The sequence below is a fragment of the Acinonyx jubatus genome, chromosome B3 (genome assembly GCF_027475565.1).
Source record: "Acinonyx jubatus isolate Ajub_Pintada_27869175 chromosome B3, VMU_Ajub_asm_v1.0, whole genome shotgun sequence".
Classification (NCBI taxonomy): domain Eukaryota; kingdom Metazoa; phylum Chordata; class Mammalia; order Carnivora; family Felidae; genus Acinonyx; species Acinonyx jubatus.
The window spans coordinates 14,095,668-14,107,433 of record NC_069386.1 but is presented as its reverse complement, the minus strand read 5'-3'; positions in this window follow the sequence as shown (position 1 = coordinate 14,107,433).

Sequence of the window (11,766 nt, the reverse complement as noted above, 5' to 3'; positions counted from 1 at the left end):
ACTTAGCCTAAGGAAAAAAGATAAACTAAGCAAAGTTCAACTCGCTGCTTGCCTCCCATTCTACCCTCCTCTTTCAAAACCCCTTTAATTCTCCTCCTCAGAATAAGGTAATGTCCTCGTAAAGGTCTATGATGATCACGATATCCCCTCTCTTCCAATGTATTGTGGTTATTTCCTCCCACCCATTCCCAAACAGAATGCGGATTACCTTAGAGAACTTAAAATGGTATACGCCTTAGAAGACCGACACTTGTTTCAACCGTAAAGTTGTGAACCACACTCTTTAGTTGTTCCAAGTAGATGCTTCTTAATCTAACGATTCTGTAGATAATGGAATTTCTAAGTGGATTTTAAAAAGGGGTTATGGAGGAGAATTTGTTGAAAGGGGACAAAAAAAAAAGGAAAAAAAAGAACCCCTCTCACGATGAGACTAATTATCACTAGGAATGGGCCCTGGCCTTTGTTTCTTGTAGAAATTTCTACCTTTCAGAGTCGGTTTGCCTTTTGTGTCTCTATGTTCGGTTTCCATTAAAGTACGAAGTTTCTTTAGGTTGCTGTTGTTTTTGTCATCCTACATTTCACTTCTTTGCCCAACCCTCAGCATCTCCAACCCATCTGGGACCCCTCGGTGGCCCTCTCCCCTGCCTCACACCCAAACTGAAAGCACACGCGGGGCTCTGCCCACGGCAACGTCACGTGCTACACCTAGTGTTTAAAATTCCTCCTGTTCTCGTGCTGATTCGGAGGGGCCCATGCACCCCAATGTTTATAGCAGTACTGTTAAACAGTAGTGAAATTATGAAAAGAGACCAAATATCCATCAACGATGAGCAGATAAAGAAGATATGGTGTACACACACACACACACACACACACACACACACACACACACACAATGGAATACTACTCAGCGATGAAAAAGAATGAAATCTTGTCATTCGCAACAATGTGGATGGAACTAGAGGATATTGTGTTAAGCGACACAAGTCTTCCAGCGAAAGATCGATATCATATGATTTTACTCATAGGTGGAATTTGAGAAACGTAACAGATGGCCATGGGGGAAGGGAGGGAAATATAAGATAAAAACGGAGAGGGAGGCAAACCATAAGAGACTCTTAAATACAGAGAACAAACTGAGGGTCGATGGGGATGGAGGGTTGGGGGGGACGGAAATGGGTGATGAGCATTGAGGAGGCCACTTGTTGGGATGAGCACTGGGCGTCGTATGATGATTCACAGGAATCTTTGTTTATGGCCTCTCCCAAGCCTGTCAGTTTGGTGAAAGGTAGCCGCCCTCATTTTCCATCTTTTGCTTCACAGACATTTTAACTTGTTCTCTTGACTCCCCTCACCGTAGAGACCTCCTAGGGAATCATCTTGTTCAAGACCTGCCCCACCGCTTGCCGAATGCTTCCCTTTGTATGAACTGGTCTGCGGGGAGGACCCAGAGAGATGGCAGCTTGAGCACTTTAACCAGAAGGCATTTTGCCTAGCCCCACCCCTTGGGGGGGGGGTTCATCACTGGAAGGTGGGATTTGCTCACCTGGCAACAATTATGACGACTCCAGTGAGCTGCTGACAAAGGGGACCGTGGCTGGTGGTGGCCCAGCTTCTGTTCTCACTGCTCTGTGGAAAGAGCTCTCTACCAATCACCAATGATTTCCTAACTGGTAAGTCCAATGTCTAGTTTTCCAGTCCTTAAACTATGCGTTCTCTGTTTATTCCATTTTATGTCCTTTTTTGCTAAGCATGACTTCTATGTTCCTTCAATTCCACACTCTCCAGGTTTCCCTTTTACCCATCCATTCATTTTTATGTGTAAACAAATATTTACTTGGCGTCCTATTATATTCCAGATAGATCTGTGAGCAAGGACTTCCCCTAGAGAAACTTTACACGGTAGCGGAGGTGGAGAGAAGCATTAAACACGTAAATAAACATGTAAACAAAGCAATTTCATTTTGTACTTCTTAACCTTTCTCTGCCTCATACATAGACTTCTCTTTATTCCAGCAACCCTTTAACCTTGGTGTTTTTTTTTAGGTTGCTCTCTTTATGTCTTTTCTCATTCCTCACACTTTTCTATCTTTTCTCGTGGTTTTAACGATCTGCTGAGTCTTGATCTCACCCCTGTACTCGTGTATACAACTGTCTTTCCAAAGATAACACTGCCTGCATGTTTGGCAAGCATCAAACTCAAGAAATATCAAGATAACTTTATCGCCTCCTCCTTTAAACTTGCATCTTCAGAGGGACCTTCCCAGCTGGTTTACACTAGCCTAAAAACTACAGTATAATCATGGAAGGCACATAGGGTGGAGGGAGGTGATTGATCATCATTCTCGGTGTTTCCAGTTTCTCAGTGTACCAAATTAAAGACCTCTTGGTAGACGTATTTTGGTTTTCATCTCTGGTCTTCCAGAATAATCCAAAGCATAAGTACAGCGACCCCCGTATTTTAAAAATATAGGCAGGGGCGCCCAGGTAGCTCAGTTGGTTGAGCGTCCGACTTTTGGCTTTGGCTCAGGTCATGATCTCATGGTTTGTGAGTTCGAGCCCCACATCAGGCTCTATGCTGACAGTGTGGAGCCTGCTTGGGATTCTGAATCCCTCACCCCCACCACCCGCTCTCTCTCTGCCCACGCGTGTTCTTTCCCTCAAAATAAATAAATAAACTTTACACATTTTTTAAAATAAAAAAAATGAAAATATAGGTAGAGAGATAGAGAGATAGATGCAAGATGAACAACACCCACATTAAATTCTTAGAAGTCAAGTCAAGTTTAAGTGCTCCTATCTAACATTATTCATTCTGGACATAGGTGTTCCAAATAAGATGTTAGTATCAGATACCTTGATTTTAGTTTCCCCACACATCTATAACACAAGTTTCCAGTTAATATCAGGCTCTGAGCATCATGGCATCTCACTTAGGACCAAGTACATATTAGGCCCGCGATACCCTCGATAAACTCGTGTGTCCCGAGAGACTTCTTCTCTCCAGGCTGCCAGTCACTTACTCAAGAAGACAAAACTGGGGACTTTGTGTTCTAATTCGACACAGAGTTTTGAGGCTTTTTATTGGTACGGAGAGAATAGATGTATCGCTTGGGTTAAACATTATGTGATGTGTTTTCTGCACTTACCCCTTGGCTTTGTTATTGTCAAAGGTAATTTAGGCTCTCTTCCTTTTTGGTGTTGTTGTTGCTTTTAAATGGATATTTGGCAATCAAGTGAATCTGTTATCTATTGTATTTTTCACAGTGTATGCGTTTCCTTTCTCTTTCTTAAAAAAAAAAAAAATTAATTCAGCATCAGCCTAACGCGAGCGGGGCTGACGTTAACTCCCCAATCCAGCTGGGTGCAGGTTTCCGTCCTACTCACCAGGCAGCCTGGAACGCAAGGACAGTCCCTCATCCAGCTGAGCTACTGGCCTAGGGGAGATGCTGTCCCTTTTTGACAGAGCAAAGACCATGGTCCTGGTGCTGGCAGAAGGCACCCCGGACCCATTGGTGAGACCCAACCTCTCCCGCCCTCTGAAAGCACTTCTTTATTGGCTGGAAAACACTCGCGAGGTTGAAGGGTGAAGTCCATGCATATTTTATGGAACATGTTTATTACAGCTATTAGGATCCGATCCCAATCCACATCATCATCTTCCAAACGCACTCATGCTCCTCCCTCCAAACTTAGGCGTGCCACTTTTCCTTCTGACCGAGGTGAAATAAATGCCCAATTACGCCCCCAAAGCCACGACTGTTTTCTTTCCCCATCGGCCTGTTTTCATCCTCGTCTCCTTTTTCCTCTGCTGCATCAAGGAGAAAAGAGGGTTGCGAAGGTAGGTGTGAAACAGGTTTCATCTCCTCTTACTACTTCTCGAACAATAAAATCTCTAATAACAACAATACCCACAGTAAGGAAGAAGCCAGGGCAGAAAACCAGAGAAACCTCTAACTTCCATTCAGGGTGTTTTAAACCCCCGGCACTCATCGCAGCTCATTAAGAGAGATGGTGCATGACAGAAATACACGCAAATGAGATAAGAACTTTGAAAAAGCATTTCTTTACCAGAAAGAGAGAGAGAGAGAGAGAACAAAATGAGAAAGAAAAAAGGAATCCACAGCGTTCAGACGCAGATGCACAGAAGGGGAGCAGTTCTGCACTAAAGGTGATCTTTTCCGTCGCCCCCCTTTTTGGGGATCTTTGTATACACATTCCAGCCCCAGACAAAAGGAACAAGGCAGCTTTAGAGCCTGCAGAACCGGGGGCTGAGGAGGCGAGGGAAGAGAGGAGCATGATTGATGGCGTTCTGGTTGGCTTATAAAGGGCAGCCGGGAGTGCAGGGAAATAATCAGGGAAAAGGGCGTCCCGTGCTGGCTTTCTCAGAGGGGCGAAATGAATCCTGCTCTTCTGCATTATTAAGTTGTCAGGCGGGCTGATGATGAAAATCTGAAGGTCAGGCATAACAAGAAGCACCTTATGGGGGGGTCACGACCTTTCTGGAAGTGCTACACTCATGTTTATGTGCACCTAACCCTTATCCACAATTCTTCATTTGATAAGAACATTGGGAGAGGGGGAGGCAGGGAGGGGTGTCTCCTCATATGTATAAGCAGTGAGCGAAATGACGCTGCCCGTGAAACTGATTGTCGAGGCTCAATTCACAGTGAAAGATAATAAACCAAAAGAACACACGAGGGATGCAGGCAGAAATTGTTCGCTACAGTGGAACTCAATAAAGGGAGCGGGAGCTTCCCTAAATGACAAATTTGGTACCGTGGTGCTAAAACCGGGATTCTCCCTGGAATTGCCACGGCAATTCAGTCTCGGCAGAACCACTTTTTATTTACTTTGGAGATCCTAATGGCACGGGGAGGGGGGTGCTTTTTGGGGAATGTTTATTTCTCTATCTGCTTGTTTGAAACCAAAGACTCACGGAGAGTGACAATCAGACAGACGTCTTCTACTCAGTTTGTATCCGTGGGTGTTTGTTTCTGAACTGCGAACAGATCGGCATTTGCCACGCACCTTGTCTGCATGTGTTTGGGGTGAGGGCTTGTATTTTTTTTTTATTTTTATTTTTTATTTATTTATTTTTTTATTTCTTTACAGAGAGTCCTTTTCCAGGTGTTCTCCATTTCTTGGGAACGGAGGAAGTGCTTGGGATTCTCAGCTGGGACGCGTAGACCGAACCTCTAACTGATCACAAAATAAACATATCACTTGTAAAAATAACACTGGAACAATTCACAACCTACGATGCAGGCTTCCAGTGACACTTCCAGCTCTGGTTGTTTATCCCGATTTGTGAAAAAGAGCATTCTTCAGATTTGGATTCGTTGGCAGTGATGTGCAAAATGCAGCGTTTCCAGAATCATCCACCGCTCAAGGTGGAGGCGTGTTTGAAATTGCACAGAAAGGGGAACGTTTCGCACAACGAGTACAGAAACGAGCTGCCTATGCAATAAAGAGTGACTTATTCTCAAAGTCAGTTAAGGACTTTAGCCTTCCTGGAAAGGAATCCTTCTAAATCTGAACGGAAGGAAAATGTTTTATTTCTTTGGCTGATGTCTCTTTTAAGGAGTAAAACCTGTTTTCCACACGGGACTTTGAGATAGAGTCATTGGCAGATTAAGTAGACCGCCCCTTCACTGGATGATGCTCAATTTGGACTTACATTCTTTTATTTGCTAGGGCTTCTAAAATATTATTTTGGTCAGGTTCCTAAAGTTATAAGCTACTTGTCATTCCCTCTGCCGACTCGTATGTACAGATACATTATCTCCATAGATTGCCACAGATAAACTAAGAAAAAAAATCCATTTTAGTTTTTCAATCCTACTGTGGACTAAAAATACATCATGCCCTACACATGTGAAGATCACATCTGTGCTTTTTGCCTCACAGGTACCTCTCTATGTGACCGAGATGAAATCACTACCTTCCTATAGTGTTTGTATTCGTAATGTTTGTTTAAAAATCAGACTCCCTGTATAAAACTTGCATTGTAACGTAAAGGAAATAAGAACACTCAGTGGCAATGTTATGCCCTTTTTTTTCCTTTTTTTCCCCTTTCTGGTTTTTTTTTTTTTTTTTTGCCAGAAGACAAGATAGGTTTATAATTGATGAGACTCTCTTGCTTAGACTACGGTGACCCAGAAGTCGAGATGAGACAGAGAGAGAGAGAGAGAGCCCATTATTGCTGGTGTGGCCACATGTCTGGTTATACCAAGAAGGGCTTTACATGCAGAGTGGGACAGGTACAGAGAGATGAACCTACACAAATAATCACTGCACAATTGTTTTTGAGAGTTTCAAATAAAAACTAATTCTTTTTGTTCTGCCGAAGGATAAAGTAAGGGTGTCACCCGGAACGAATTTTACATAATATCCATTAGAAACTATTCATATGATTTGTTTCTTATTCACATTTTTAAAGGGGCGCATTTCAGCTTGCTCCTTGGCTCCGTTTGTCAAAATGCATCCATACAATTGGCCAAGATGCCTTTAGGACTTGGTGTGGATTCTCCAATGACATTGTGAATCATCAACTACCCAGCCGCGTCGCCACAATCAGAATGTCACAAATAATAACTACCCTTGATGGCATAAGAACCGAGAATAACATTTTATTTCGTATTTATTTGAAATCAACGGATCTCTTCTTTACAAAGTGGATTTAAACCTGCTCTAAGAGATGGCGTATACTTATTTAAATCGTTAGATCAAAACGTCTAGAATCAAAGATATTGAAAATAGATGCCATCGTGTCAACTAGTGTTTTTGAGAGGGTAAGGACAGTCTTCGGATCTCCTGGCCATCTGATTTGTTTCTTTGTGTCCCAGCTCGTTCTTGCTCTCGCTGCCTCGTGTTTGCGGCATGTTGTCTGACTTCGAGAAATTCCTTCAAGATTGTGTCTGTGGGTCTGGGGCCATGGCTTTCCATTTTCCTAGGCTTGGGACCAGTTTTATTATGACCTTCAGAAATTTGTTTTAAAATATAGGTGACACCTGAGGGAAAGGAAAGGGCGCAGTTGTCTCAAACCTTGGTATTCGGGGTGTGGTCCTCGAAAGAGCAGCACAGAAAGTGTCAGAAATGCAGAATCTCGGATCCACTGAATCAAAATCTGCGTTTTAACAGGATCTGAAGTGATTCCTGAGTACCTTCCAGCTTGACCGGAAATAGGGGCTGTTTGGCATTTTGGCGGGGGGCTTCCTTGGCCTGAGCATTTTCGGGGAGCTTCTGTTCCTGACTGCATGTCAATTTCAGAAGCCTGCTGCCTCCCCGAGTTTTCACTAGTGAAAACAACTGGCAACCGCATAACCTCTCTCTGCCTGAGCGGATAGCATCAGAGGAATATTGGGAATATCTTGGGGATACTCTTGTGGAAGCAAAAAAATCAAATCGCCGGAGAAAAGGGGGGCTCTATTTCTCACTAAAGCGATTACCTTAAAGGTAATAACAAACTGTCCAATACCGAATACCTGTGCACCAGGTTAATTTTAAGGCATAATAACAGTAATAAAAACACAAAGACTTTTTTTTTTTTTTGCATCAGCTGTGCCCAAAGAAAAATGCATTCTACTCTCATGACACGTTTTGTTAGCTGCTTTTCTTTCCTCCTCTTTGCACAGGCAGAAAAAAAGAAAAAAGGAAAAAGAAAAGAAAAAACCCTCCTGCGTTTTTAAAGATACTGGAAAGTGAATGCTACCTATCACAATGCGCTGTATTTTATTTTGAACTCTATAAGAAAATTCCAGTGTGACTTTTTACTGCTGCGTTGTTTTTTTTTTTTTATACATTCTAAATTTCATAGGGCAATCGATGCAAATCCATTTGAAATCTCAATGGGCAAGAGAGCTTGGCATGCAACTGCGTTGGCCAGGTGCACGCTTCTCTTCAAAATATGACAAAAGTCATGGCTGAAATATAGAGCGGCAAAAATGTTGGAGAGTTTTGCCAAGCGGCGGCCAAACAAGGCTGACTGTTATTAGCCAGGGGCAGAGGGGCACGCAGCGGGGAGGGGGGATGTGGGCAGTGAGCCACTTGCATAATGATCAATCCAGCTTAAAAACAAAAAACAAAAAACAAAAAACAAAAACAAACCAAACACTTCGCTCCTGCACTTTTTTTTCTTTAAGCTTTTTTTTTTTTCTTACGAGAAAGGTGATTCAGAGAACCAACAGTGCAGAAAAGCATGAAACAGAGAGGCAACAACGGGGAATGTTGATGACCTTCAGCCCCGATATTTGATCCCCCGGAACCTCTACCCCAGCGACACCCCGAAATCCACAGTTTTGACTGTCATAGCAGGAAGCCTGGCTGTGGCACACACAGTGGATGTACCACCGCACAGATGCTGTGAAATAAGAATGAAACAGTTGCTGGTTCGTCTTAGATAATCACAGCAGATTAAGCAGTGGTTTCATTACAGTGTTTTTACTATGCATTATTTTTACTAGGCAGCGTCCCTTGAAATAATGGGAATTGATTTCACAGATCTTTTGCATATTACTGATACTCAGTAATGTTGCCGAGTAAAACCTTTTCCATCCTGCCACTGTGAAAAGGCACTAATTGGGGAAGAAGAAGGTTCCCCCATGGAAGGCTCTCTTCCGCAGATTTCAGGATGGCAAGCAATTGAGCCAGAGAAACTATATGTGGGCCTTTGTGGCTTAGCAGCTGTAGCTTTGTGTCCTGATTTAGCTGACCTAAAATTCACGCGCTCCCAGATCACAGAGCATCGGCGGCACTGCCCTTGGTTTCCCCTTCTTGGCCCTCACCTCCCCCCTCCCACCACATTTCTCCTGCTGGATAAAAGGACTTGGCGATGTGCTGACAATGGATGCCGAGTCCAGAGAACGGGTGCAGAGACAAGGATCCCCAGTGTCGGCTGCAATCAGACGCAAACCTTACAAGGTGCTGAATGTTTTACCTCCACTTGACTCACTTGGTGCACGCTGTCCATCTCGACCTGGCCATTTGGCTTATCTTCCTGACCGGCATACCTGTGAACATGTTCTCTGCAGACCTTCTCTCTCTCCCCTCCAAAGATGCCTGTTAGCCCTCATTGGCTTGGCTGTAACCTCTTTCTTCCTCCAAAAAATTTTTAGAGGGAGCATTTATGTTCTTCCTCCAGCCTTCATCTCTGCGTCGATGCAAATTGCCTCTTGCTGGGGGTGAGAAACCTTCACAGTTCGGGAAAGGGCCGAGAGAGGAGATAGACCACCTGGGCCCTGGTGCAGCGTCTTGTCACGAATTGGTTACAGGACATTGATCTTTGCTGGTACCTTGTTTTTTTCCCATGCAACTTTTCCTTTTCCATTCTTTTTATAAGTTTATTTATTTATTTTGAGAGAGATAGAAAGTGGGGGAGGGAAAAGGGAGAGGGAGAGAGAGAGAATTCCAAGCAGGCTCTGCACTGGCAACACGGAGACCCATGAGGGGTTTGAACTCATACACCGTGAGATCGTGACCTGAACCAACACCAAGAGTAGGATGCTTAACGGACTGAGCCACCCAGGGGCCCCTAGAGTTACTCATGTTATCTGTCAAACTTTGGGAATAGGATGTGGCAAGGTTTGTTTTTTTTTTTTTTTCTTTTTTTCTTTTTTCTTTCCATTTAGTAGATGGAAATACTTTGGCAGGGCGAGTCTATATGACTCTCTAAAAGTTTTCACTGGTAAGGCAGAATGGATTCAGTAGTAATACTCTAGGATGACTTTCAATATAATTTGGGTGGGAGCAATCTGTTTTTGTCCACTTCAAGGATGAAATGAATAGCAAAGCAAGTCTCTGTTATTCCGTAAGGCTTTGCGTAGAGTTCAAAGTCAGGTCCCTCCAGAGGTACCACTGCAACAGGTCAAGAACCGCTCTGGAAATTTCCCAAAATATGTTCCCTAAAACACGAAGTCAGTGATACATTAATGGTTATTCTACACACACACACATACGTACACATGCACACACCCTTGCACACACGTGCACGGAGTTAAGTTTTCATGGTTAAAAACAGTTTGTGAGATTGGGGATGAAATACACTTCTACTGGTTTTTTTTTTCCCGTTGTTTGATGTTCAGAATCTTTTATCCACAGATGTGTATTATGAATTTCCTAGAGAAGGATCATCTTCCCAGCGTCTTTACAATGTACATGTCCATTAACTCTTTGTAGGGAAACACCAGTTCATAACTTACTAATCCTGTGCATCTCAGAACACAATTTATTAAACCCTGATACAAGTTCAATCTGATAGAACCAAATAGAAATGGAGATCCGAGAGTGACTCCAAGGCTTTGCTTTAAATAGATGACATAAACACGTTGGACAATGACTTCTAGGAGAACTCTTTGTTGCCGTTTTATATCATCATTGTCTCCTTTGGTAAAAAAAAAGGACTATCCAAAGATAAAGCCCTTGCCATGGGTAGGCTTAAGGGGTAAGTAAAGATATGCACGTATTAATTTTTGGCTTAACTTCTTACGAGTTATTATAGTATTCATAGCCTACCATGCAGAAATCCCAACAGACCATTTAAACTGGACCACCCATTACACATTCATCAACCTAAATTTTAGTAATGTCAAACTTCCCCCATTCTCTAAACCCTCCAGGTGCTTCCCTATCTCCCTGCTTTGGCTCGTGTAATGCTTTCTCCTAAAAATCCCTTCACCCCCAATGGCCACTCTGTGAATCCCATTCACCCTGAGAGAACCTTATTAAAGGCAAGGGAAGACTCTTTTTATCTGACACCGAATCTTTCCCTCTGGCTCTTACTTAGCAATCTATACTTCTACTAATATTGGGCACACATTTCCTCATCTTACACTTAGATCTTAAAATTATTTTAATTCCCATTTCTTAAGCATTGATTCTGAGCCTGTCACTGTGCTAAGTTTGCATGTATGATCTCATCAGTGTGTAATCTATGCAATAGTAACTAATGAGTGCCTGTCTGTCTCTCTCCCTACACCCTAACTTTACCCCCATCAAATCACTATCTCTTCAAGAATGAAGGGGGCTTAGTGAAATTTACCGCAGCCAAGGGACTGTGGACTCTTCCACAACTGAGTGGCTAAATGTCTGAGATGAAAGTACGTCGTCTTTCCAAGCTTCTTCTGCCTGGTCCATGCCCTGAAGATGTCCTGCATTGGTTGCTGTGTTCCTTGATTTTTTTTTTTCTGTTGTGGTTTGGAACATTCTTTTAAGCCTGAGAAACCCCAAGAAGTTGATAGGGAATACCTCATGCTCTATCATGGCACCTGCCTTTTGTGGACCAAAGGTTATGCCTAGGGTTGCAGGAACCCTTTTTTTTTTTTTTGAAAAGTGGTGTTTTCTCTTTTAGCCCAAATTGCAGAGATACCATCACTTGGTTTATAGTAACGGAGTTAGAATTACAACTTCAATTCAGCCCGCCTCTCTCAAGTCCTTATTATGTGCCAAGACTTATGCGAAGCATCATGGATACAAAGTTAATTAAGACAGGGGCGCCTGGGTGGCTCGGCCGGTGGAGCGTCGGGCTTCGGCTCGGGTCATGATCTCCCGGTTTGTGAGTTGGAGCCCTGCGTCGGGCTCTGTGCTGACAGCCTGGAGCCTGGAGCCTGTTTCAGATTCTGTGTCTCCCTCTCTCTCTGCTCCTCCCCTGCTCACTCTCTCTCTCTCTCTCAAAAATAAACATTAAAAAACATTTAACGTGAATTGAGACTTCTCATGTGTTGTGATGGTGACGACATAGACAAAGACATTATTTCAAGAAAACTTCCT